Raw genomic sequence first — 27,282 nt, forward strand, 5'->3', positions numbered from 1 at the left:
TCTGTGTCCCTCATAAATAAATAAAATCTTTTAAAAAAATCAATTTGAAGAGAATTTCATTTTAATAATATTGCCTTTCAATCAATGGACATGCTTTTTCTCTGTATACATTTATGTCTTTGAATATATCAAGGTAAGTTCTCTCTACTCCTAATTTACTGAGAGATTATTTTGCTTTGTTTTTTGTTTGTTTGTTTGTTTGTTTTAAACACTTCACCCATTCATTTATGAAAGACACTTAGAGAGAGAGGTAAAGACACAGCAGAGGCAGAAGCAGGCTCCATGCAAGTAGTCCAATGTGGGACTCGATCCCGGGTCTCCAGGATCACGCCCTGGGCTGAAGGCAAACGCTCAACCGCTGAGGCACCCAGGCGTCCCTGCTTTGTTTTTTATAGCTTAAATGGATGTTGAATTTCATCTAAAGTTATTTAATTTATTGAGGTGATCATATGGTTACCCTTTTTTAATAGTATAATCCTATTAATTTCTAATATTAAACCAACTTTGCATTCTTAAAATATATGCTACTTGATCTTAGAGTATCCTTTTTTTCTAAAAGAATTTATTTTTAAGTAACCTCCACACCCAGTGCAGGGCTCAAATTCACAACCCTGAGATCAAGAGTTGAATGCTCCACTGAGTGAGCCAGTCAGGCACCCCTTAGAGTATCCTTTTTAATCCTTGAAAATCTATTAAGACTTGTTTTATATCCCAGAATATGGTCTATTTTGGTGAATATTTCATGTGTGTTTGAAATGAATGTGAACTCTGATATTGTTAGGTAGGATGTCAATTAGATGAAGTTGGTTTATAGTGCTGTTTAATTAAGTATTCTATATCAATGTTGATTTCCTGTCTACTTTTTATATCAATTAATTTTTTAAGTATTCATATTTCCGAATATAATTTTGGATTTGTCTATTTTCCTTTAGTTCTATAAGTTTTTGCGTATGTATTTTGAAGCTTTGTTATTGTGTACAAACACATTTAGGATTGGCATATCTTCTAGATGAATTAACCCCTTTACCATTATGAAATGTCCTCTATTTCTGGTAATATTCCTCATTCTAAAACTTTCTTTTTAATATTAATATAACCACTCTAGCTTTCTTCTGATTAGTGCATAAATGATATATCTTTTGTCATCATAGCTTTTGATTTGTATGTCTTTACATTTAGATAGATTTCTTGCAAAAGGCATTACAGGTCTCACATTTTTTAAAATCTTGCCTGACAATCTCTGTCTTTTAATTGGAGGCTTTATGCCCTTTGTACTTAAAGTAATTAATAATATACTTCATTATAGGTTTACCATCTTGCTACTTGTTTTGTTTATGCTCCATGTTCTTCTTTCCCTTTTCCTACCTTTAGAATTAGTGTTTTTTAATATTTCATTTTATCTCCATTATTGATTTATTATTCTCTCTCTGTCTCTCTCTGCCTCTGTCTCACTCTTTTTTTCATAGTGGTTGTTATCACAATCTTATTCTAACTCTTATTACAGTTCTACCATGAAGTAATATTAAACTATTTCATGTATAATTTAAGAAACTGATACCAGGGATCCCTGGGTGGCGCAGCGGTTTGGCGCCTGCCTTTGGCCCAGGGCGCGATCCTGGAGACCCGGGATCGAATCCCACGTCGGGCTCCCGGTGCATGGAGCCTGCTTCTCCCTCTGCCTGTGTCTCTGCCTCTCTCTCTCTCTGTGACTATCATAAATAAATAAAAATTTAAAAAAAAAAAAAAAAAAAAAAAGAAAGAAACTGATACCAATATATTTCCATTTCCTCTTTTCCATTCTTTGTGCTAATGTTATACAATTTGTTTCCTTTTGTAATAAGCCCTACAATTCAGTCATTATATTTTCTTAATAAAGGTATTCATCTTCTTTAATAAAGCACTTAGATAAAAATCATGTTATATTTGGAGCACCTGAGTGGCTCAGTTAAGCATCTGCTTTCTGCTCAGGTCATGATCCTGGGGTCCTGGAATTGAGCCTCCATCAGGGCTCCCTGCTCAGGTGGGGAGCCTACTTCTCCCTCTCCCTTTGCCCCTCCCCCCACTCGTGCACTCTCTTTGTCAAATAAATAAATAAAAACCTTTTTAAAAATCATGTTATATTTATCCACTTATTCGCCATTTGTACTACTTTTACATCCTTTGTATATATCAAGATTTCCTTTGTTATCATTTTATTTCAGCCTACAGAACTCTTTTATTGGAGGTCTACTAGTAACAAATTCCTTCAGTTTTTGTTGGAAAAAGTTATGCCGTAATTTTTAAGGGATATTGCATTAGATATAGAATTCTAGTCTGACAATGTTTTTTCTCTCATCACTTTAAAGATGCAATGGCATTATTTTCTGTTTTGCATAGTTTCTGATGATAGTTTCTGGTAATTCTTACCTTATTCATTTGTATGGAATGTGGTGGTGGTTGAGGGTGGTGTTTCTTTGTTGTTGTTGCATCTAGGATCATCTCTTAATTATCGATGTTCAACAATTTGATTATGAGACAACTTGTTATGGTTTGTATCTATGAATGTGTTTAACTTTCTTGGAGTTCATTGAGTTTCTTGAATCTCTGAATTTATAATTTTCACAAAATTTGGAAAACTACAGTCCATTATTTATTCAAATAGTTTTTTGTACTCCCCTCCTTTTGGGACCCAATTACACATATTAATTAGACAACTCCATGTTTTTTCCCATAGGTCAGTGAGGCTCTGTTCATTCGACTTTCCAATCTTTTAAAAATCTGTGCTTTATTTTATATGGATTCTATTGCTAGGTCTTCAAGTTCACTGGCTTATTTTTTAGCAGTGTCTAATCTTATTAGTGCCATCTAAAGAAACTTTAATTTCTGATACTATATTTTTCAATTCAGCATATTCTATTTGGTCTTTTTATATCTTCCATTTCTTTCCTCATTGTGCTTATATTTTTTTATTTTAATAATAAATTTATTTTTTATTGGTGCTCAATTTGCCAACATACAGAGTAACACCCAGTGCTCATCCCGTCAAGTGCCCCCCTCAGTGCCCGTCACCCATTCACCCCCACCCCCCACCCTCTTCCCCTTCCACCACCCCTAGTTTGTTTCCCAGAGTTAGGAGTCTTTATGTTCTGTCTCCCTTTCTGATATTTCCTACCCATTTCTTCTCCCTTCCCTTCTATTCCCTTTTACTATTATTTATATTCCCCAAATGAATGAGACCATATAATGTTTGTCCTTCTCCGATTGACTTATTTCAATCAGCATAATACCCTCCAGTTCCATCCACATTGAAGCAAATGGTGGGTATTTGTCATTTCTAATGGCTGAGTAATATTCCATCGTATACATAAACCACATCTTCTTTATCCATTCATCTTTCGATGGACACCGAGGCTCCTTCCACAGTTTGGCTATTGTTGTGCTTATATTTTTATTTAAATATACTTACATTGTTGGGGGGGTAAAAATAAATAAATAAATAAATAAATAAATAAATAAACAAACTTACATCGTTATAATAGCTATTTTAATATTCTTATCTGTTTGTTAGTTCCATCATCCCAATAATTTCTACGTCTGTTTTTACTGACTGATTTTTTTCCCGTTGGTTATGAATCAACATTTTCCTGATTCTTGGCACATCTAATAATATGTTATCAGATCTCATAATGTATCTGATACATTATGATACACTCATTATGAGTGTCTAAATTTTGTTGTTTTCCTTTATAGAATGTTAGGCTCTGTTCTGGCTGGCAGGTAAGTGAATTATTGAACAATTTCATGCTTTTAAGACCTATTTTAATTTTTGCTACAACACATGCCTTTATTCTGGGAATTGTTCATTCTTACTACTAAGCTGAGAGTTCGGGTTAATTGAAGTTCCCACAGATTACTGAGTATTCTCTAAGTATTACTTAATTTACAACTGCCCGGTCTTTCTTTGCCCTATCTTATGAATGTTCATCTACATATGCATGGTCAGGGGATGTCCTAGTGAACTCTGGGTCTCCTTCTGCACAGCTCCCTATTCTCTAGAACTCTGTCTAGCTCTCTAGTCATCTTGGCCTCACCAACTTTTCAACTCAGAGACTTCTGGCCTCTGTTTGCATTCCCTTCCCTGCATCCATGCTTGGAATGGCCTCTAGGCAAAAATCTGGGGTGGCTGTAGGAGTCTATCTTTTTGTTTCCCTTCTCTCATACTTATAGATACTTATAGATACTTATACTTATTATACTTATAGACAATCCATACTTCCTATTGTCTAATGTCTGAATACCAATGTTTTATATATTTTGGCCAATTTCTTAGCTGCTTAGATGGAAGGGCTATGTCTGATCTTAGTTATCCCAGTTTTACTGGAAGCAGGGGGCCTAAAATCATTTCTAAAATTTGTATTTTAAAATATACCAGATATGGATAGATTATAGATATAGACATATAAATATATAGTGGAATATTATTCAGCCTTGAAAAGGAAGAAAATTCTGACGCAGGCACACTGTGGATGAACCTTGAGGACATTGTGTTAAACGAGCAAGCCCATCACAAGAGGACCTGGGATGGAGTCCCACTTTGGGCTCCCTGCATGGAGCCTGCTTCTCCTTCTGCCTGTGTCTCTGCCTGTGTGTGTGTGTGTGTGTCTCATGAATAAATAAATAACATCTTTTTTTAAAGATTCATTTATTCATGAGAGACACAGAGAGAGAAAGGCAGAGACAGAGGCAGAGGGAGAAACAGGCTCCATGCAGGGAGCTCCATGTGGGACTCGATCCCAGGACTCTAGGATCACATCCTGGGCTGAAGGCGGCAGTAAACCGCTGAGCCACCCGGGCTGCCCAATAAATAAAATCTTAAAAAAAAAAAAAAAAAAAACATATTCACATAGCCTTCTGCTGAATATTTAAAAATATTGTTAAGCAATATAAAAAACTGGCTAGGGTCTTTAAAAACTGCATAGTGAAGTTTTGCTGCCCTCTGCTGGAAAGTTTGTGTATATGCTCCCAAAAGTCTGGTTTCTGGCAACAAAGGGATTAAAAAGCGTCAAGTGTTGTGTTTCCTAGCCCAGTGACAGATTCTGTTCTCAGAGCCTAGAGCTTCATAAAAGTGTCTTAGACATTCTGCAAGTGTCTGCTTCAAATTTTATTTCCTATCACTAAAACTATTTTTACAATAAACACAATATGGTGTATTTAGATGTTACGTAATCTAATTTTGACACACCAGATATGACCTGAATCTAGTCTAGAATGCAAAGAGAAATATCTTAAGCCATTCAGTCTTCTTACTATTTGCTCTTAAACTTTTATGCTCCTTGGGACGCCTGGGTTGCTCAGTGGTTGAACATTTGCCTTTGGCTCAGATCGTGATCCTGGGGTCCTGGGATCGATTCCCACATTGGGCTCCAGGTAGGGAGTCTGCTTCTCGCTCTGCCTATGTCTCTGCCTCTCTCTGTGTGTCTCTCATGAATAAATAAATAAAATCTTAAAAAAAAAAAAAACTTTTGTGCTCCATCACTCCATTTCAAACTCTGTGGTCCTCTGTTATACATTCCAATAGGGAAATACCTTCTAATATTTCATAGGGGGTGTGACTAGCTTGAAATTTGTAAAGTATTATAGGGTCCTTTGCATCCGAATTGTGAATTGGTAGGATTTTCATCCTTTATACAGTTTACTTAAAAACACCTGGCAACATTACTTTATGGTTTACTACGTGATCCTTTCAGTGATTTCTAGATTACTGTCATTTTTTTTTTAAAGGAATATGGTGGCAGGGAGAACAACAACAGCTTCCTTAGTAAATATTTTTTATTTCTTCCATCTCTTCATCCATTTGAAATTCTCTCACACTGTAACACAACTTTGGTTTGTGTCTAGGCTGACAACAGCCAAGGCTGGTGAGGTTCTAAGCCATCTCATACCTAGGTTTTAGCAACAATATACTAACTGGTCTTCTTGCTTTCGTGTTATATCCCTAAAATCCACCTCTATAACAAGCACCAGAACAATCTGCCAAAAATACACATGTGATTGGGTCAGCCTTTACCTAAAGTCTTAAGTTCTTATCTCTTGCCTTCAGGATTAGGTCCAAGTTCCTTAACATAGCACATGAGCTTATGTGATTCAGCAGCTTGCTTCTTGACTTCCTGCCTCACCCTGTATTCCAAAACAAGAGCCAACTGTGCTTCCCTGCTGCATAAACCTTTTTGCTTCTCACATTAGTATCTTTGTCTCTTTTTCCCTCACTGTCCTCCCTACAGGGTTCCTGTCATGCTCCCTGACACTTCACTTCCTCCTCATTTCTGCCCTTTGCTAACTCAGTGAGTTTCTAGTGGATGGTCTCCTTTGTTTGATTGCTTTATTATCTTTACAAGCAGCAACTATGTCTTATGTTTAATCCTCTGCATCAGATACAGTTCCCAGCAAACATATACTGTTTAATAACTAATTGCCAAATAATTAAATAGGTTTAGTAAATGAGTACCAGCAGCATGAGTGTGGTAAGCTCCAAATTATCAATGTCCCGATGTGCAGGTATGAAATGTTCTCCTGTCTTACAAATGTCCTATGTTATTGTAGACAGGCTCTGTTTAGAGGTTGTTTGAGACATTAAGATATGCTTGTATGATAAGACTTGCAATTTGACTCCACCCCAGACATAGTGACAAAGAATTTTGCTTGGATAATATACAAAACTTAAATATCTGGGATACATTCTCTTGTGTGCAATTCTGCAAAAATGTAAGATCTGTGGAATATGATTTTTATAGAAATGGTAACTTCATACTTATAGAGTGTAAGAAATATCTGGAAAAATATTAATGTCTTACATTGCTTATTATATTTATAGGAAAGAAACTCAACTAAGAGACATAGTGTGGAGGCCGAGAAAAATCAAGGCCATTCCACCTCAAGTTTAGCATTAGCACAAGTATAGCCATCTTAGGCCCCTGTGAATAAGAGCTGAACTTTATAGGAAAAAACTGCAGAATGTCCTCAATGTCCTCACAGGGAATCCCATATCAAAAAGACAACAGAGGGATCCCTGGGTGGCGCAGCAGTTTGGCGCCCAGGGCGTGATCCTGGAGACCCGGGATCGAATCCCACATCGGGCTCCCGGTGCATGGAGCCTGCTTCTCCCTCTGCCTGTGTCTCTGCCTCTGTGTGTGTGTGTGTGTGTGTGTGTGACTATCATAAAAAAAAAAAAAGAAAGAAAAGAAAGAAAGAAAGAAAGAAAGAAAGAAAGAAAGAAAGAAAGAAAGAAAGAAAGAAAGACAACAGAGCTCAGAATTGCCCTCGGCAGAGAATCCCATATCAGAAAGACAACAGAGCCCACACCTGTGGTAGAAAATCCCATATTAGAATGAGAACAGAGCTCAATACCCTTGAAAACCCCATATCAAAATGTAAACAGACCTTGAGAAATTCCTCCACCCCTTTTGAAAATCCCCTAGACCAGCCTATAAAAAACCCAGCTGTAACCCACTTTGGGGTCCAAGTCCCTGCTCCACTGTGACAGGTATACTTGGACCCAAGCTCGAGCTTGCTAATAAACCCTCGGTGTCGGCTCCTTGGTGGTTTCTCGGATTCACAATCTTGGGCACAACAATAGGATCTATGATAGCAGATAGATTAGCAGAGTGATGAATTTGTTAGCATTTAAAGAAGCAGCAGCACATATGTGAGTATAATCAACATCTCTAGTAGGGGTGTGGATAAAAATCTTGTAAAAAAAATTTTGGAGTTAGATTATTTTAATGCTATTTTTATTTAAAAATATATATGAATAGTATTTCATATTTAATATATATTTTGAGCCTTTGCAAAGTAAAGCAAAATGAATTTTGAAACATTATTACCATATGCTGTCCCCAGAGAAACACATTTAGAGTCTCAAGAGAACGAATTGATCACTATATGACACAAACCACGAGTAGGATTCCTCTAGATAAGTAACTGAACACCGCATTTTCTTCAATTAGATAAATGTCTGGTGTTATGTTTCTATAATTTATGTAAATTGCAACCATAGACCTACCAATTACCCTATTTAAGCTTGGCTGGTTCCCCAAAGACTTCTTAGGAGAAAACTTATAATAATTAGTTGCCTATCTTTTCAGAGCCACTGGGGGGTACTAAAACTCTAGATCATATTTTTTGTAACATTCTATTTTTGCAAATCTCTTCTAGCCAGAAATTTTTTTACATTAAATGGAAGAATAATTGGAATAAACATTTTTGCGTGTGTTTGGGGGTTTTATGGGAAAGGATGTTTGAAATATAGTATTTAAAGCCAAACAATAGTCTAACCTTTATTTAAAAAAATTGGGGGAGGTGGGAGGGTGGTGGGGGTGAATGGGTGATGGGCACTGAGGGGGGCACTTGATGGGATGAGCACTGGGTGTTATTCTGTATGTTGGCAAATTGAACACCAATAAAAAATAAATTTATTATTAAAAAAAAAGAAAGAAATGTACCAGAAAAAAAAATTGAAACGGATTTTTTGGAAAAATATTCTGGAATATCTTATATTGATAATTCACAAGAACTTCTGTTTAATAGTCTTTTTATGGAGGTTAATATTAATTTTCATAAAAAATTTTAAAACATAAAAATCAAGAAAAGACACAGATAGCACTTTTGCTACTTATATAGGCACATATTATAATGGCTGGATAGAGACATGAATACAGTACAGATAGATGTCAATTATTGCTGCCTTCATTGACCTAGACTATATCTCAGCTGTTATATTTGCATCATACTGCTGCTGCATTGGTGGAATCTCATATTTGTTCTTTTTCTTTGAAGAAAAAACATAGAAAATTATTCAGTTATCTTTAGTCAACACAGATGTAAGCATTGGTTGGAGGTCAAAATAACTTCCTACATCATATGCCTGAAAAAAAGTATTTCCCCCAAGTTATTAGTGGACCACTTTGTCAATTTCCTTTTTTTTTTTTTTTTAAGATTTTATTTATTTATTCACAAGACACGCACACAGAGAGGCAGAGACACAGGCAGAGGGATAAACAGGCTCCATGCAGGAAGCCTGATGTGGGACTCGATCCTGGGTCTCCAGGATTACACCCCGGGCTGAAGGCGGCGCTAAACCGCTGAACCAACAGGGCTGCCCTTTCAATTTCCTTTAAAAAAAAATAGTCTTACGGATATAATTCATATACCACCGAATTATTAAAGTATGCAAGTCAGTGTTTAGTGTAATCATCACATTTAATTTTAGGACATTTTCATCATCCTAAAAGGAAACCATACTCTTTAGCTTTCACCCCTAAATCCACCCATGCCTCCAGCTCTAAGTAAACACAAATGTACTTTCTGTCTCTTTATAGATTTCCATATACTGGCCATTTCGTATAAATGGAATAATTCTAAATGCAGCCTTTGGTGACTGACTTCTCTCCCTTAGCATAGTTTTCAAAGCTCATCTACATTGCACGTACCAGTTCTTTATTCCTTTGTATTCTGTTGTATAGAGAATACCACATTTTATTCATCCATTCATCAGTTGATAGATATTTGCTAATAATGTTCATTTATTTATTTACTTATTTATTTGAATGAAAGTGTGTGTGTGTGTGTGTGTGTGTGTGTGCACGTGAACACATGCAAGGGAAGGGGCAGAGGGGGAGGAAGAGAATCTCAGGCTGACTTTATGCCAAGCACGGAGCCCATGTGGAGGGCTCAGTCTCACGATCTTGAGATCATGACCTGAGCTGAAACTAAGAGTCAGAGGCTCAACCAATTTAGCCATCCAGGCACCCCAATCCCAATACTGTTCTCTTAAAATCAGTATTTACCGTGTAGCAAAATGTCCTGTCAAACACATCTTTTATTACTAAGCTTTTATAAATTGGGGAGAAAATGTGCAAAATCAAAGTCAGTCTGAATATGTTTCTGGGACTATGTAGCACCAAATAATAGACCAATAACCTGAATCATGTGATGTAAAAGGGAAGGCTCTTGGTTCAGTTTTTGCTCAGTTAAGGATGGGTGATTTGCTCCCATCTATGAATCTGTAGGTGCCATTAGAAACAAGTAAAAATGCAGGGTGACTGGGTGGTGCAGTCAGTTAAGGCGTCTGACTCTTGGAGTTAGTTAAGGTGACCAACTCTTGGTTTCAGCTCCTGTCACGATCTCAGAGTCGTGAGATCAAGCCCAGTGCCTGGCTCAGGCTCAGGGCAGAGTCTACTTGAGTTTCTCTCCTCCTCTCCCTTTGCTCCTCCCATTCGTGCTCACATGCACTCTCTCTCTCAAATAAATAAATAAATCCTTAGGAAAAAAAGAAAGAAACAAGTAAAAATGAAAGAAGCTTGTGTTTGTAAGGGATTTGGTGGAAAGTTTCCTACTGCCCTAGAAGAATAGTGAGACAAACCAGAGAAGAGAAAGACCACACTGGAGAGGGACTGAAACGCAATACTGCTGTACCTCAATCATTCTTCCTTATTTCTCTTGAGAGCCTTGATTGACAAACTAAAGATCCTAGAGACTGGCAAGCAAATTGATTTTGTAAGATTAGAAAAGCCTGAAATTGGAGTTAGGAGATGCAAATTTGGGTCCTGCTCCATCAATTCCTGGTGGTATTTCAGAAAGACAATTAAGGCGCCATTTCCTCCCCTGCCCAAAGTGGCAATGTTCTCTTCTGACAATTTCTGTGAAGATTAAATGAGGTCATGGGAAGCACTAGATGGTAAACCCAGGGTCAGGATGGACCTGCTTTGTTTTCAGCTGTATACCCAGAAGCCCAGCCTGGGACTGGTAGCAGATAAGGTTCCAAGAAGTATATGTTGAGGGAATGAATGAAGCATTTGGTACACTGTAAGGAGTTATTCAAATGTTCTTTCTGATTTATTACGCCTTTTCTTCCAATTTATTTAATCTTCCACATTAAGCGGTGTGATGGGTCTTATTCTGAAAATATGAATTTCTACCTGACGTTCTTTTGACCTCCTTTATTATAAATAAAACCATAAAAGCAAAGACTTTTCATTTGAATTTTTCACACATTTCACCACTGTTTGCATTTTTGCAGTGTGCTACTTCCTCCTAAACATTTTTACTTTTTGTGTGACTCATTTTCTTGGCACCCTCCTCCTTCTTAGAGAACTCTGCAATGTAAAGTTAGTATAAATCTGAGTCTTTCTTTAGGTGCAAGTGGCAGTGGTTTAATGATCTTATGAAGTCTGTACCAGCTAGCCAGCTGATATGACACAACAATCACTTCCAACTGTTAAATCCTTTTAATTCAACAAGTCTTGGATTTGGCAGATGAAGTTCATCTGTCTTCTCAAATGCAGTACAAGACACTACGAATTTGTGTAGATCATTCAAGGGGCATTTGCTAGACATGCCCTAACTTATATTTTCAAAAAATTCAGATTCTCACATAATGAATCCAGATGGCATAAAGCAAGATATACCAATAAGCACTTAATGGGGTAAAACCAAATTGGGTAATGTGAGATATTAGCAATTTTTTAGCCAGAAAATACCAGATGCCACTCTCTTTGACCTTAGCAGTCAAAACATACTTAGTAAACACCTGCTATGTATCAGGCACTGTGTCAGACCATGGTTAGCAAACCCAGATATTATTCCTTAGCCCATGGAACAGACCATAAGGTCTACTGGGAGAGACAGATTGAATTAATCCCACAAATGCGGGATTGAGAGAAGTGGGAAGTAAATTGGGTGCAAGAAACAAATTTCTATGAAAGCACCAAACAGGGGAACCCAACCTAGATGACAAGGAAGGATTCCTTGAGCTAAAGGAAGTGCAAGAGCTAATAGGGAAGAGAATGGCACACCACACTGGGGAAACCGCATGTACTAAGGTCGCCATGGGGAGCTTAGCAAGTGTGCCAGGCTGAGAGAGCACCAAGGAGGGGCTTAGGGAAGAGGAATGCAGATGGAAAGGTATATGAAGGTCAGAATCAGCAAGGCAATATGGGCCACATGAAGAATTCTTTTCTTTATCCCTTGAATAATAAGAACCCTCAGAAGAGCGTGGTTTGGTTTTTTTGTTTGTTTTGTTTTGTTTTTTGTTTAATTGAAGAATAACATCATAGGGTAAGATGCACAACCGTAAAATGTGTATATAGTCCAATAATATTTATATATGTATACACTGCATAACAATCACCCAGATCAAGATGCAGAACATTTCCACCATTCCAGAAAGTTCCTCATGTTCCCTTTGAGTCAACATACCCTCTCCACACCAAACACTAGGAATCAATTATTTATCAGCATAGATTGTTCTTGCCTGTTCTTGAAATTCATATAAATGAAATCATACTACACACACTGTTTTGTATCTGGATGTACTTCATTTAACATTGTGCCTATGAGATTCAGCCATAGTACTAAATTTAACAGAAGCCTTAGAAGGGTTTGACTCAGAAATGAAACAAAAACTAACGGTAACTTGGTAACAGCTCTTGACTCCTGGGTTTAGTTGATATTTGTGGTTAACAGAGTCAGCTGTGCATTTGAAGGGATACTTGCATACTTGCTCATCCTTATTATTTTCATTGCATACAAGTTTTTCCTTCCAGATATCAACTATGAATGAATTTCAAACAAGTTTATTGTCCAACTACAGGGTCTTTATTATAGTTACCTGGGATATACTCAAGAAATATATCTGTTAAATGAATAACAGGATAAATACTTCAGGGAAGAAGACTCCGTGTAAGTAGAATTGCTGTTTTATCTTAAGTGTAATGGAAGGAATGACAGTTTCATGTTTTTTGATGCATCTGAATAGGCAATGGCATTGTAGCCTTTAAATACTGTCTTTATAAAAAAATAAAAATAAAAATAAAAATAAATAAATACTGTCTTTATTCATAAAAATGAATGGATTGAACTAATTAATCTCTCAGATCCTTGAAGCTCTATGAATTGGATCTGTTAGTGGTGGTTTTGTTGATTGGTTTTCATTATGCTTCCATACTGCTGCTTTTTAATGGAAATGTCAAACAAACAAACAAAAAGCTTCTTAGCTGTGTAACTTTGAAGTCTCAAGGTGAGCATGAGTCTCAAGGTGAGCATCTATTAGCTGAAAAAGACACGTGAAATTTTTTTTTTAAAGATTCTATTTATTCATGAGAGACACAGACTGAGAGAGAGAGGCAGAGACACAGGCAGAGGGAGAAGCAGGCTCCATGCAGGGAGCCCGATGTGGGGCTTGATCCTGGGACCCCAGGATCATGCCCTGAATCAAAGGCAGGCACTAAACTGCTGAGCCACCCTGGGATCCCCGACACGTGAAATTTTTTTGCAAATGTTAAGGTATATTGTGACTACCAATCTTATTAGTGCTTTTGTTTACCTCAGTTCTGTTATTAATGCTTCTGTTTTACACTGTGTGAATCCTGTAGCTGGTTTTTTACTTACCTCATAGCTTTGATCAGCATGTAGAAATCTACAGTTCCTCTAGATTAAAATAGAGGCCCTTCTAAAACCTCTGCATTGGCTTTTTGGGGGATTAAGACCTTGTTTTATTCTTGCCAGAGCTACTGAGTAATGACAATGACAGTTTCTGAGCATGCTTTTCCATATTTTTTTATAGGGATGTATTCATATGCTTTAAAGAATGAAAGGATAAGGGCACCTCAGTGGTGTAGTTGGTTGAGTGTTCAACTCTTAGTTTTGGCTCAGGTCATGATCTTAGGATTGTGAGACCAAGCCCCTAGTTGGGCTCCACTCTCAGCACAGAGTCTGCTTAACACTCTTCTCCCTCTCCATCTCCTCCTCTTAAATAAATCTGTAAAAACAGAAATAAATTATGAAAGGATATAAAGTCTCCCACCTTCTCTTTCAGAGCTTTCTCCCTTTCAAAGGGAAAGCAATGTTGCTAGTTACTCATGTAGATTTCCACAGAAGTTTTGTGCAAATAGATATACATACTTTCGTAGTGCAAATGATAACATTCTATCCTGTTCTGTACCTTGTTTTTGTTTGTTTTGTTTTTAAGCACATAAGCTACTTCATCAGAAAAATGGGAATCACTTGAGTACCCACCTCATAGTTGTGAAAATAAATAAGCTTAACATATGCAAAGTACTTAGAAAGCACCAAGTATATTGTAGCCTCTATATTCATTTCCTATTGCTGCATAACAAACTACCACAAACTTAGTGGCATAAAGCAATACCGAGGTGTCTTAGAGTTTCCAGAGGCCAGAGTCAGTATAGCTTAGCTGATTTCTGTGCCTGGGTCTCACAAGGCTGAAATCATGACATCAGCTGGGCTTCATTCTCACCTGGAGACTCACTAGGAAAGAATTTGCTTTTAAGTGCTCTCAAGTTGTTGGCAGCTGTAGAATTTATGGCCAATTTGCTTTATTAAAGCCAGCAAGGGGGGGGGGGGATGATTCTGCTGCTTGGAGTCTCTGATCTCAGGGAATGAGTAGGTCCTCTATTCTTTTTTTTCATTGAGATATAATTCATATATCACAAAATCCATCCTTTTTTAAAAAAAATTTTAAAGTAAGTTCTACATCCAATTTGGGGCTTGAATCCATAACCCTGAGATCAAGAGTTGCTGACCTCAGTATTCCAAGGACTGAGCCAGCCAGGCACCCAAAAATCCATCCTTTAAAGTGCATATTTCAGTGGTTGATAGAATATGTACAAAGCTATGCAATTATCATCATGTCTAACTTCAGAATATTTTTATCACCCTAAAAAGAAATCCCATATTCATTAGCAGTCTGTCCTCATTCCCTGAATACCCTCCCTCCTCACCTTTTCTAGCTTTGGTAACCACCAATTTGCTGTTTCTATGGATTTGCCTATTCTGAACATTCATATGAATAGGCATATAATATAGTGGCCTTTTGTGTCTGGCTTCTTTCACTTAGTACAATGTTTTCAAGGTGCGTCCATGTTGCAGCATATATCAGTTTTTCATGCCTTGTTATGGCTGCATAGTATTCCATTGTATGGATATATCCTATCCATTGTATGGATATTTAGGTTGTGTCCAATCCTTTGCTATTACAAACACTTGATATTCCATTATAAACAGCAACAGATATGTTTAAAGATTTTGGATGTGAATGAATATATCTGCATTATAAATTTCTAGAAGTAAAATTGCTAGATCAGAGGTTCATCCATTAATAATACTAATATTGTTCAGTTATCCACTTATAATCTTTTATTTTATTTTTTAATTTTTTTTTATTTATTTACGATAGTCACAGAGAGAGAGAGAGAGAGGCAGAGATATAGGCAGAGGGAGAAGCAGGCTCCATGCACTGGGAGCCCGACGTGGGACTCGATCCTGGGTCTCCAGGATCCACCCTGAGCCAAAGGCAGGCACTAAACCGCTGCACCACCCAGGGATCCCTAATCTGTCTTTTAAAGTACTGTTTGAGGGAGGGAGGTGAGATTATATAACAGAAAATGCCCTGAGTTCTGGACTTTATTTTACCACTAACAAGAGAAGTTAGTGTACAGTGGTTATTAAGAGCATGGGCTTTGGAGGCAGACTGCCTGGGTTAGAATCTTAGTTCTGCCACTTATGACCTAAATGACCTTAAGAAAGTTAAATAACAACAACAAAAAAAAAGAAAGAAAGAAAGAAAGAAAGAAAGAAAGAAAGAAAGAAAGTTAAATAACCCCTCAGCTTCAGTTTCTTGAGCTGTAAAATGGGATGGCATTAGTGTCAGGTTTAGTCTGGTTGGTAGTGAAATGAGGGTAACAAGATGGAGAGTCCGCTGCCATGTTGTTGGTGCCTACCGATCCCGCTTGATCCCGCCGGCCCAACATTCTGATCCTTTTGTTGTTATAGGGCGTCAGTTCAGATCTGGCTACTTACTGCTGAGTAGGGGGCATTATGGGGGTCCCTTGGAAGTGGGCAAGCAGCAGTAGGAGTATAGGAGGAGTTGGTTGACAGATATTCGAGACATTTCACGAATTCGTTCCTGAATGAATCCGAGAATGCAAGGGGCCACCATTAATAATATGCCAATGATTAGGAGTGGGCTTAGAAGGGGGAGGAGCCATGTAGTTAGTGGGGTCTGCCACCATTGAGGTGTAGTTGGCTGCTGGGGTGGGACCAGGTTTGGAGAGACTCATGAACTTTGGCAAGGGTGTGGAGATTGGTCTCAACTACACCTGTTTCACTGATATAGTAACAGCATTCTTCATTGAGAAACATGCAAGTTTGGCCCTTGTCTGCGGTGAGGAGGTCCAAGGCACCTTGGTTCTGGAGAGCTATCCGGGCCACTGAGGTTATTTTGCATTGTAGGGAAGCCAGAGACTCTGCCGAGGCCTCGATGGCCATTTGAAGCCTTTCAGATAGGTCCCTGGTGGAATCTACAGAGTGGATTAAGGCCCCCATCCCCAATCCCGTGGCCACTAGGGTTGAGGCCAGGGAGACACCAACAACTAGTGGGAGAAAGACCACTCATTTCTGCTTTTCCAGGGTGCTGGCGAGGAGAGCTACTTCTGCCTGACTATAGATAGTTAACCCCAGAACCAAGGAGACAGGCAGACAGAGGAGAGAGGCAGAGGTATTAAGAGATTTAGAAAGGGTGCCATTGTACCAAAAGAAACCACCAATAGGGGCGTGATGAGTGGTAACCTTTGACAGGGTGGCGTTGCAGAGGGAGAGTTAGGGGTGGAATACAGAAAGGGAATTGGTGGTTGAGAGGGTCGGTGAATAAGGGAATGTCATGCAGAGAGGGAGAAGGTCCCAGAGGTGTGGGTGTGGGGTTGGTGCAGTTAAATGGATTGCAGAGGGGAACAGCCACCAGGGGGGCTTTGCCCAAGGTGGCACAGATAAAGCAGTGGGACAAATTAATAGGTTTAAGACCCGGTCAGAAAAAAAAAAAAAAAAAAGACCCGGTTGGTGAGTTTCTGAAATTGGAAATTGGGGACGAGAAGGAAAGAAGGTTTGATCTTTTAACTGGATTTTTACTTGGGGAATGGGGGGAGTGGACACAACTGGTTTAGAGGTGTCCCAGACTTGGGGGTTAATGGGTAAAGGAAGGTGGGGAGGGATCAGGAGAAATTAAGGGTAAGATGAGGTGAGTAGAGACAATGGGTGAGGGAGAAAGACAAATGGTGGCCTTGAGTTTGTGTAGGATATCCCGGTCGAGGAGAGGAGCTGGGCAGGAAGGAATGATAAGGAAGGAGTGTGAGAAGGGGAACCCATCCAGGCTGCAAGAGAGTAGTGGGGTAGTTCATGGACTAGAGGAGGTGCCATCAATTCCTACCACCGCTACTAGGGAGGTGAAACTGGCCCCTGAGTAGGAAGGCAGAACAGAGTAGGTCGCCCCCATGTCCAACAGGAAAGAGATGGACTTATCTGCTGCCTGGAGCAGGACCCTGGGCTTGGCCTGGGTTAGGGGGTGTCTAAGTCTGGGCCCCATCAGTCATCAGCCAATCCGAGTAGTTGGAAGTCTGGACTTACTGGTTCAGGGTTTCTTCCTCTGTGTGGAGGCACCGAGGATCCTCCGAGACCTGGACAGTCGGATTTCCAGTGGCCCATCATTCAACATTGAGGGCATGGCCGCATTGGCTCCTGGGGATTGAAACATTGACAGGCCCAGTGTCCCCCGGTGCCACATCTGAAGGAAGCCCCAGGCAGGGTACAGTTGGTTCCCCCTTTCTGTGGGCTCCCGGAGCCCGCCAGCCGCAGGGCTGCCACCAAGGCTTGGGTCTGGAGTTGGACCTTCTGTTGGAGGCTGGCCTGCCACTTGAGTTCAGCCGCTTCCTCCTGGGTATTAAAGACTTTAAATGCCATTTTCACCAGGTCGGGAATGGGAGTTTAAGGACCCTCCTCAGCCTTTAATTTTTTACAGATATCAGGGGAGGACTGAGAGATAAAATGGGTCACCAAGACAGTAGCCCCAGCTGGGGAGGTAGGGTCCAGGCGAGTGTACTGGGTTTACTGCCTCACTGAATAGAGTGTACTGGGTTTACTGCCTCAGTGAATAGATTCACTGCCTCAGTGAATCTATTAAGGAAAACGGCAGGGTTTTTGTTATGCCCAAGATTGCAAATCCGAGAAACCACCAAGGAGCCGACACCAATGCAAGCACACGACGGTTTATTAGCAAGCTTGAGCTTGGGTCCAAGTATACCTGTCACAGCGGAGCAGGGACTTGGACCCCAAAGTGGGTTCCAGCTGGATTTTTATGGGCTGGTCTAGGGGATTTCCGGTAAGGGTGGGGAGTTTCTCAAGCTCTTAGTTCCTCATTCCAATATGGAACTTCCTGTTAAGGGCATGCTCTGCGGTTTTTCTTGGAACTAACTTGGGCTAGAGGCCGCAGTTGTTACTATCTAGGGGTCAGGGGTGGGGGACATTTTCTGAAATTTCTTGGGTCCCACATTCCCCCCTTTTTCAGAGGAACCCAATGCAGGATCCATGATTGGGTCCTGAATGTTCAGTGGTTGGTATTGTTGCCTTAGCACCATGAGTTGAACAGTGTTAACCTGGTCCCTGACAAAAGCCACTAGTCTATTAATGAGGCAGGGTGTAAAGATCAGAAAGAGGAGGAGGAGGGGGCCAGCTAGGACAACAAGGTAGTTAGCCAGGGGGAATAATCAAACCAGGATTTGAACCACCCCTGTTGCTGCCCTCACTCTTGTTTTCACCTGGCCAGTCCTTCCCTGACCTTTGCCATCGATTCTTGGACTATCCCTGAGTGGTCATTGTAGAAATAGCACTCTTTGTTCAGGGCAGCACAGATTCCCCCTTGCTGTAGAAAAATTAGGTCTAACCCCCTCCTGTTTTGGAGCACCATTTCAAATAAAGATGTTAGGGATTCTTGAAGGTGGGAAATGAAGGTCTCTATGCACTCTATGTCTACATCAATGGCAGCCCTAAGGCTACTGTACTGGGAAGCCTGGGTGGCCAGTGAGGCAATACCTATTCTTGCACCAGCCAAACCAATTCCTAGTAGGGTGGCGATGGTGACAGCAGAGGTGGGCTCTCGTTTATTTCGCCCGTGGGTACCCGGGTCCATCCATTAAAGTACCTGCTCATCTGAATGGTAGATGATTCTAGGGAGTAGTTGAACCAGCACACAGAAGCCCCTAGTTCTGTTTATAACCTGTCGGTGAGCGCAGGGAGTTAATCCCTCAGAACAGGCCCACCAACTGTCTTAGGGCGGTAGACAATACCTGGTACTGTTTATAGGCTGTGTAATGTTGCACAGAATCTGGTAGTGGTGTGGAGAAGTGCCTAGCAGAGCCCTTGGCCTGACACGGATTGTAAGGTGAGGCCTTTACTACCAGGCTTTTGGTTCCACCTGCAAGCATTAGGGTCCATGGTTGTGTTATATTGACCCATTATTGCAATTCCTTCATAGAAGGGGGGCCGGATGTCATAGCACAGCCAGCAGGATGGGTAAAATTAGGTTTAGCTGCATTGAGGAATTTGTAAGCTTGGGACATCAGAGCCCAAAGAGGGTGTTGAGAAGGGTTGAGGGGAAGGCGAGTCAGGACTGGGGTGCCCCAACTGGAGGAGTTGTGGGAAAAATTCAAAGGGGGTGTTGTAGATATTGCCTGAGATTGAAGAGGCACTAGCACAGGGTTGGGGCCTATCCTTTGAGTTTGACCTTGTGGCTTCTCAAGTTGTCTGATCATGAATAGGACTCCATTATCATACCCGCTTTGGTAAAGTCAGAGCCCCCCACAGAAGTCCTACCTCCCAATTTGTATCTTGTTTCCCAGCCTCTGTGAAGGAAATGGTGACTAGATTACAGTAAGGGCATCCCGAGCATGTGGGGCATGTAGTATTCAGTTGGATTTTTATGAGGCCGGTTGGGTTTTGTGACAGCCAATGGCATGTCCCAGTTTGTTCGCAACCCCATGTTTTGCAGAAGTAGTCCATTCAGCCACCACATTTGGAGGCCTTATTATGGTCAGACTGGGAGGGGGCCAGACATATGTAAAAGCAGGTATCTCAGAGGGCCATCTTGGCCCTCTTGGTGCCAATCCTGGTATTCCTATTCTGCCTTGGTGCCAGGGGTCCTGACTAAATAGTTCACATAAGTTGATAGTCAGATTAGGCCACCAGGTACCTCTAGTGGGTAGCCCCGACAGCTGGGTTACTATCTGATTAGAGTTTGGGATGAGGACTTGCCAGGTTAGATTAAGTGGCTGGTGGGGGTTGGTTTTAGCCGCGAGGGGATACAGTGCAAGTAATATTAGCGGGGTAAGTGGGAGCAACGCAGCCTTAGCTTTAGGGAATTGTCCTTGTCAGGCTGACTCTTCCATTCTGGAACAAAGTCCTTGAGGACAGCATGTGGATCAGCTGGCCGGACGTGGGTGTAGTGGATCCAGGGAGTTATTCCATCGACCTTGAGAGTGGTGGGTGTAGTCAGGATCACAATGTAGGGTCCTTTCCAGCGAGGCTGGAGTGTTGGTATCTCTGCACGTACATCCAATCGCCCAGTCAATATCGATGGGGGTCAGGGGGTGGCCCAGTCTCATAGAGGGCCCTCAGCTTAGGCCATACCTGCTCATGGGCTCTTTGTAACATTTGGAGGGAGAAAAGAAGTTGTTGGTCATTGAACTCAGCAAGCACTTTGGGTTTCAGGGTAGGAATGATAGGTGGGGGTATACCAAATATGATTTCGTAGGGAGTCAGTCCCATCTTATATGTTAAGTTCCTCACCCTATATAGGGCAAAAAGGAGGAGAGTCACCCAGTCCCCGCCAGTCTCCAAGACTAATTTAGTTAAAGTCTCTTTTAATGTCCTATTCATCCTTTCTACTTGACCTGAGCTCTGGGGTCTGTAAGCACAACGTAATTTCCAATCTGCCCCCAGTATTTGTGCTATTCCCTGTGTTACCTTAGAAATGAACCCTGGTCCATTGTCGGATCCAATCCTGGAAGGAAATCCATACCTTGGCAGAATGTCCTCCAGCAGCTTTTTGGTCACAATTTGTGCTGTTTCATGTTTGGTGGGGAACGCCTCCGTCCACCCTGAAAAGGTATCTATAAAAACTAGCAATACCTTCCAGGCCTTACCTCAGTGAAATCTACTTCCCAGTATGCTCCTGGGAGGTCTCCCCTGAGTCGGGTTCTGGGGTTAGACCCATGGGCAGTGGCGTTGGTTAACTGGCATGCATGACACTTGCCACAATCTGCTCAATCTTTGCTTGAGAGTCTTTTTTTTTTTTTTTAAGATTTTTAATTTATTTATTCATGACAGACACAGAGAGAGAGAGAGGCAGAGAGACAGGCAGAGGGAGAAGCAGGCTCCACGCAGGGAGCCCAACATGGGACTCGATCCTGGGTCTCCAGGATCACACCCCGGGCTGAAGCAGCGCTAAACTACTGTGCCACCGGGGCTGCTTGAGAGTCTTTAACAGTGATCTTTGCATGTCGTATGAGGTCTTCCATCTTTCTTGTTCCCATATGAGTACTCCGATGCATTTTGGATAGGACTCGTCATCCTAGTTCCTCTGGCAGGATGATGCTGGAGTCTGCGGCCCTCCACCAGCCACGCAAGCACTGGGTCATAGGCAAGCGTTTGATCCAGTGTAAGTCAGCATCAGTATAGTTGGGGGTGTCTGGCAGGGTCGGTGCCTCCGGATCGGGTAGCATGGTTGTTAAGACCTGGGTCACCTAAAGGGCCACCTCCTTTGCTTTTGAATCGGCTATCCGGTTTCCCCTAGCTACTGGTGTATCTGCTTTTTGGTGTCCCAGACAATGGATGATAGCTAGTGCCTTGGGCAGCCAGAGGGCCCTCAGGAGTTCAAGGATCTCTGTTTTGTTTTTAATAGTCTTTCCTTCTGCTGTCAGAAGCCCTCTCTCTCTGTAAAGGGCTCCATGGATATGAGCAGTGGCAAAGGCGTACCTGCTGTTGGTGTAAATGTTTATTCGTTTACCTTCTCCCATGGTTAGCACCTTGGCCAGTGCGATCAGTTCTGCCTGTTGAGCCAATGTTCCGGCTGCCAATGGCTCTGCCCAGATGGTCTCCGTTTCTGTGGTTACGGCTGCCCCCGCGTATCTGATTCCTTCTTGGACAAAACTGCTGCCATCCATATACCAGGTGGCGTCTGCATTAGGCAGTGGCTGGTCCTGGAGATCAGCTCTGATTCTGTGTACCTGTGCCAAAATTTCTTGACAGTCATGCAGAAGGGGGTCCCAGTCTGGGTTAGGGAGTAGCATTGCCGGATTCAGGGTTGTTGGTGGCTTGAATAAGATTCTGGTGGGGTTTAGCAGTAGGCTCTGATAATGGGTCAGACAAGCATTGCTGATTCAGTGGTCTGGGGGCTGTTTGAGTACCCCTTAAATAGCATGTGGGGTGGTAACATACAGTTCTTGCCCCATGGCCAGCTTGTCTGCATCTTTGACCATAGTGGCCACCACAGCAATAATTTTTAAGCATGGGGGCCATCCAGTGGCCACCTTGTCCAGCTTTATGGAGAGATAGGCTATGGGTCTCTTCCAGGGACCTATGTACTGGACAAGGACCCCTTTTGCCACCCCGTCTTTCTCATCCACATACAGGTGGAAGGGCTTGGTTAGGTCGAGCAACCCGAGAGCTGGGGCAGACAGCAAGTCCTGTGTAATGTCATTAAAGGCTTTATTCATGGCCTCCGTCCATTCAAAATTTTGCTGGTGCCTGGTGGCCTCATAGAGGGTCTGGCCATCTCAGCAAAACTCGGAATCCATAATCGACAGAACCCTGCTGACCCCAGAAATTCATGTATCTGGCAGACGGTTTGTGGCTGTGGGATCCTTAGGACAGTTTCCTTCCACGCATCTGTCAACCATCTTTGTCCATCCTTTAATTTGTACCCTAGGTAGCCTCTGCTCTGCAGATCTGGGCTTTTTTAGCTGAGGCCCGGTATCCTAGAGCCACTATTGTCTGGAGCAAGTCCTTGGTGCCTCGCAGGCATGTGTCCTGGTCCTCTGCCGCCAACAGGATAATATCTACATATTGCAATAAGGTCAAATGAGTGTGCTTGGAACGGAACTCACCCAAGTCTTCATGTAAGGCCTCATCGAAGATGGTTGGCTAATTTTTGAATCCTGGCAGTCAAGTCTAGGTGAGCTGGCCATTGATGCCTTTCTCAGGGTCCGTCCATTCAAAGGCAAAAAGGTCTTGGCTCTTGGGTGCTAAAGGCAGGCTGAAAAAGGCGTCTTTTAAATCTAATACCATATACCAAGTTTTGTCTGGAGGCAAGGTGGAGAGGAGGGTGTATGGGTTTGGGACCATAGGGTACATATCCTCTACTCACTGGTTGACTTCCCTTAAGTCCTGGACTGGCCTATAATCGTTAGAGTGCAGTTTCTGCACTGGCAGCAAGGGAGTGTTCCATGCCGATTGGCAAGGCCTCAATATGCCCAAGTCCAGTAGTCGCTGTATGTGGGGTGTGATTCCCATTCACGCTACGAGAGGCATGGGGTATTGGCGGACCCTGACAGGGTCTGCCCCTGGCTTTAGTTCTATATATATGGCCAGTCAGTGCTGGGCCAGCCCAATTCCCCCAGTTTCTGCCTATGCTTGGGGATATTCCTGCAGCCAACAGTCATTGGGGCTGAGAGCGTTTGGTGGAGATGATATTCGTCTTCTAAACTCAGGACAAGCACCTGAATCGGGTTTCCCTCCTTGTTTAGGATTTTTGCCCCTTCAGGGTGGAAGCGAATTTGTGCCCCCATCTTGGTGAGCAAGTCCCGACCTAACAACAGGTAGGGACACTCAGGGATGACCATGAAGTAGTGGGATACCCAGCCCATGCCAAGATCCACAGTTCTTCGGGTAGTCCATGGTACTGTTTGGTGCCTGTGGCCCCTTGCACCCATGAAGTCTTGCTTGCCAATTGCCCTTGGGGTTGTAATAAAACTGAGTGTTGTGCCCCAGTGTCCACTAGGAATTCAACAGGTTGCCCCTCCACTCTGAGAGTTACCCTGGGCTCAGGGAGGGGTGCCGAACCCCGACTCCCCTAGTCATCCAGGCCCTCCATCTCCAAGATCTTGGCAGGGGCCTTAGGTATTTTGTTAGGGCAGTCTTTGACCCAGGGGCCCTCTTCTTTGCAATAAGCACATTGGTTTTTGTTCAGTTTAGGGCGCTCCCGATGGGGACCAGGGCCATCCTCCTTACCTGTCCCTGAAGCCAGCTTCTTAAGGTGCCTCCATTGTTCCTGTGGGTCATCCATGGTTGTGGCCAGCAGGATCTTGGCCAGGTTTTGGGTCTGCCGGTCGCTTGGTTTAGTTTGTTGCTCTTCCGGACTTTCTCCATTATTATAAACTCTTTCTGCTACTATTATTAAGTCCTGCAAGCTCGTCTCTCCCAGTCTCTCTACTCTTTGTAATTTCTTTTTAATGTCTGGAGTGGCCTGGTTAACAAAAGCCATGATAATTGCAGCCTTTGTTTCTGGGTCTTCTGGGTTCATGGGGGTGTACTGCCTAAAAGCCTCTATGATTCTAAGAAGGCTGCTGGACTCTCATCCTTACCTTGTCTTACATCATATACCTTGGCCAGATTGGTAGGCTTGCACGTGGCAGCCTTGAGACCTGCCATTAGAGTCTGGCGGTAGACCCGGAGTCTCTCCTTACCTTCAGCCGAGTTGTAGTCCCAGGTAGGGTGGGATAAGGGGAAGGCAGCATTTATGAGGTCTGGATTTTGAGTCAGCTGTCTGTCCTCTCCCAGGACAGATTCCAGTCTTCCACCTGAATTCATTCTGTCTCTTTGGTGGTGAAGAGAACCTGCAAGAGCTGTTGGCAGTCATCCCAAGTAGGCTGGTGAGTAAAGAGAACAGTATCTAAAACCCCGATTACATCTTTCAGGTTATCAGATAATTTTGCATTTTGGGTTCTCCAATTATATAAATCACGGGTGGAGAATGGACAATATAACATTGGTTGTTCTCCAGTCTCATTGGGAGGCCCCATGGCGCAGAGGGGAAGGGCGGTGGAGTTGGCCGGCCCCACATTTGGAGGTGGGGCCGCCCAGTGGGTCCGTCCACGTGTCCCTATTGCTGGCCCGCGCACAGGGACTCCCTCGTCAGGGAGGGGTGGTGCCCCTTCTGCAGCCCCCGGTGCCTCCAATGGAGGGGCAGAAGGGTGAGGGGGCATCAGGTAGGGCAGTGGGAGAATCAGGTCCTCTGGAGAAGAATCCTGCAAGACCGGATAAAGGGGCCTTTTGGTCTTAGAGTCAATCTCCTTCTCGGCCTTTCGCAGGGCTAGAATCTTGGAAGGTCCTGCTTTGGGGGGTAAAAATGATTTTAGCCAAGGAGGGGGATTCTCGATCATGTCCTGCCAGACCAGGATGTAGGGAACCTGGTCAGGGTGGCTGACCGGTTTATCCCTGAAGATCACAGCCTTAACCTGTAAGATAATAGGTAGGTGGAAATTTCCATCTCGGGGCCACCCCACGTCAAAGGTTGGCCATTCTGACATGCAATTAAGTTTGAAATTTCCCTCTCTGTATGTCTGTGCTCAGATTATGAGCTCTTTCCCTAACGTCCGAGAAGTGGGAGAGCATAAGAGACAGGGGGGTGGTTTGTGTCTGCCCCGTTATGTTCCCCGTCCACACCAAGGCACAGACAGTTATGACGATTAACAAGAACACAGTTACACAGACAAATGTTCCAGTGTGTTCCAGTGTGGCCGCAGAGGCAAGTAAACCGAAGGGCTGGCTGTCCATAAGGGCAGTCGGCCCTCCTCACAGATGAGGATTTCGTCCTCCTGGCGGGGGCAAGGAACGTCTCCTCAAGACCCCTGGTTGATGGCCCTCCAGCACGTCTGCCTAAGCCAATGTCGACCTAATACAAATTGGAATTCCTACAGGTAAAAGTACAGTTTAGAGCTCTCAGAGAATATGCACGCAAAAGGTAGAAAAAGTTGAGTGCACTCACGAGGCGCAGTACCCTCTGGGTGGGGTTGTGGAGGCCAAGAAAATTAAGGCCATTCCACCTCAAGTTTAGCGTTGGCACAAGTACAGCCATCTTAGCTTCAGCAGCCATCTCAGGCCCCTGTGAACAAGAGCTGAACTTCACCCGACTTCAGTTACAGGAAAAACCGCAGAACACCCTTGACAGAAAGTCCCATATAGGAATGAAGACAGAGCTTAAGAAACTCCCCCACCCTTTCCCCCATATCAGAATGAAGAAATTCCTCCACCCCTTCTGGAAATCTCCTAGACCAGCCCATAAAAACCCAGCTGGAACCCACCTCGGGGTCCAAGTCCCTGCTCTGCAGTGTCGGGTACACTTGGACCCAAGCTCGAGCTTGCTAATAAACCCTCGTGCGCTTGCATCGGTGCTGGCTCCTTGGTGGTTTCTCAGATTCGCAATCTCGGGTACAACAGGGTCCTCTCGGATCCTGGACGGGCCCCCAATCAGGGCCTTTTGTTTTTGGGACAGAAGGAGGTGGCGCCTACGCCAGGACTTGAGCAGTAGAACACTGGGAACAGAGGGAGGAGTGAGAGCGGAGGGTCCAAGAAGCCTGAATGTAAGGGACCTCAGGCCATTCACCCTGGCGTTGACAGAGGTTGTTCAGATCCGTAAGGATCTGGTTAAGACGGCGTTTTCTGAGATCCTGTGAGAACCCCAGATTTTCAAAATTGACCAGTAGACAACCCAAGGGAGCTTTGGGGTCAAATTTGGATTGGGCAGTTCCCATGATTCCCGCCGGGTAACCCAGAGACTGAAAACAGGCGTCCCCGTTTGCAGCTCAAGGTTATGGACAGAAACAAAGGTCACTGTGAGGATGAGGACATCTCCTGATCCCCAGGGACCAACGGAGAGCCACGCGGCGCTCGGCGGGGGTGCCCTGGCGCGGCTGCGGGCTTCGGGCAGGACCACCTGGTCGGGGGTGTGGAAGGGGGGAACTTAGCGGCGTCTCAAGGCGTTGGGTTCAGTTAAGGTCCTGGTGATGAGAGGAGAGGGGCTTCCCACCAGAGTGGGGCCTCGATCTCCTCCTGGGTTTCGGCACCAAATGTCAGGTTTAATCCGGTTGGTAGTGAAGTGAAATAGAGGCCAGGCAAAGGTGGGTGGAGGCAAGCTTTTAATGGAAGCACTTTCGGACGAGGTTCCGGCCCCGCAAGGGAGTGAAGCTGGGGAAGTCGGGGACGGGAATCGCACCCAAAGGGCGTACATGCGAGCATTTTAAGGGGGGGAGGGGTGAAGAGTTGTGTCTGAGGTGATCAGTATTAGGGCATATTACTGGTGGAATTGGTATGGGGCAATAACTGCTTATGCCCTTATATGGGGTTTGGGTAAGGTGCGGTTCAGGTTTCCTGCATAGGTCCTGTGTCCCCATGGCGACGTGTCCTTGG

General features: G+C 43.1%; 1 pseudogene; it reads right to left on the bottom strand.

The window, feature by feature from the left end:
* Window positions 1-20,194: 20,194 nt before the first annotated feature.
* LOC140611226 (uncharacterized) lies at window positions 20,195-25,794 on the bottom strand (annotated as a pseudogene).
* Window positions 25,795-27,282: the final 1,488 nt, after the last annotated feature.

Source organism: Canis lupus, chromosome 19 (genome assembly GCF_048164855.1).
Source record: "Canis lupus baileyi chromosome 19, mCanLup2.hap1, whole genome shotgun sequence".
Classification (NCBI taxonomy): domain Eukaryota; kingdom Metazoa; phylum Chordata; class Mammalia; order Carnivora; family Canidae; genus Canis; species Canis lupus.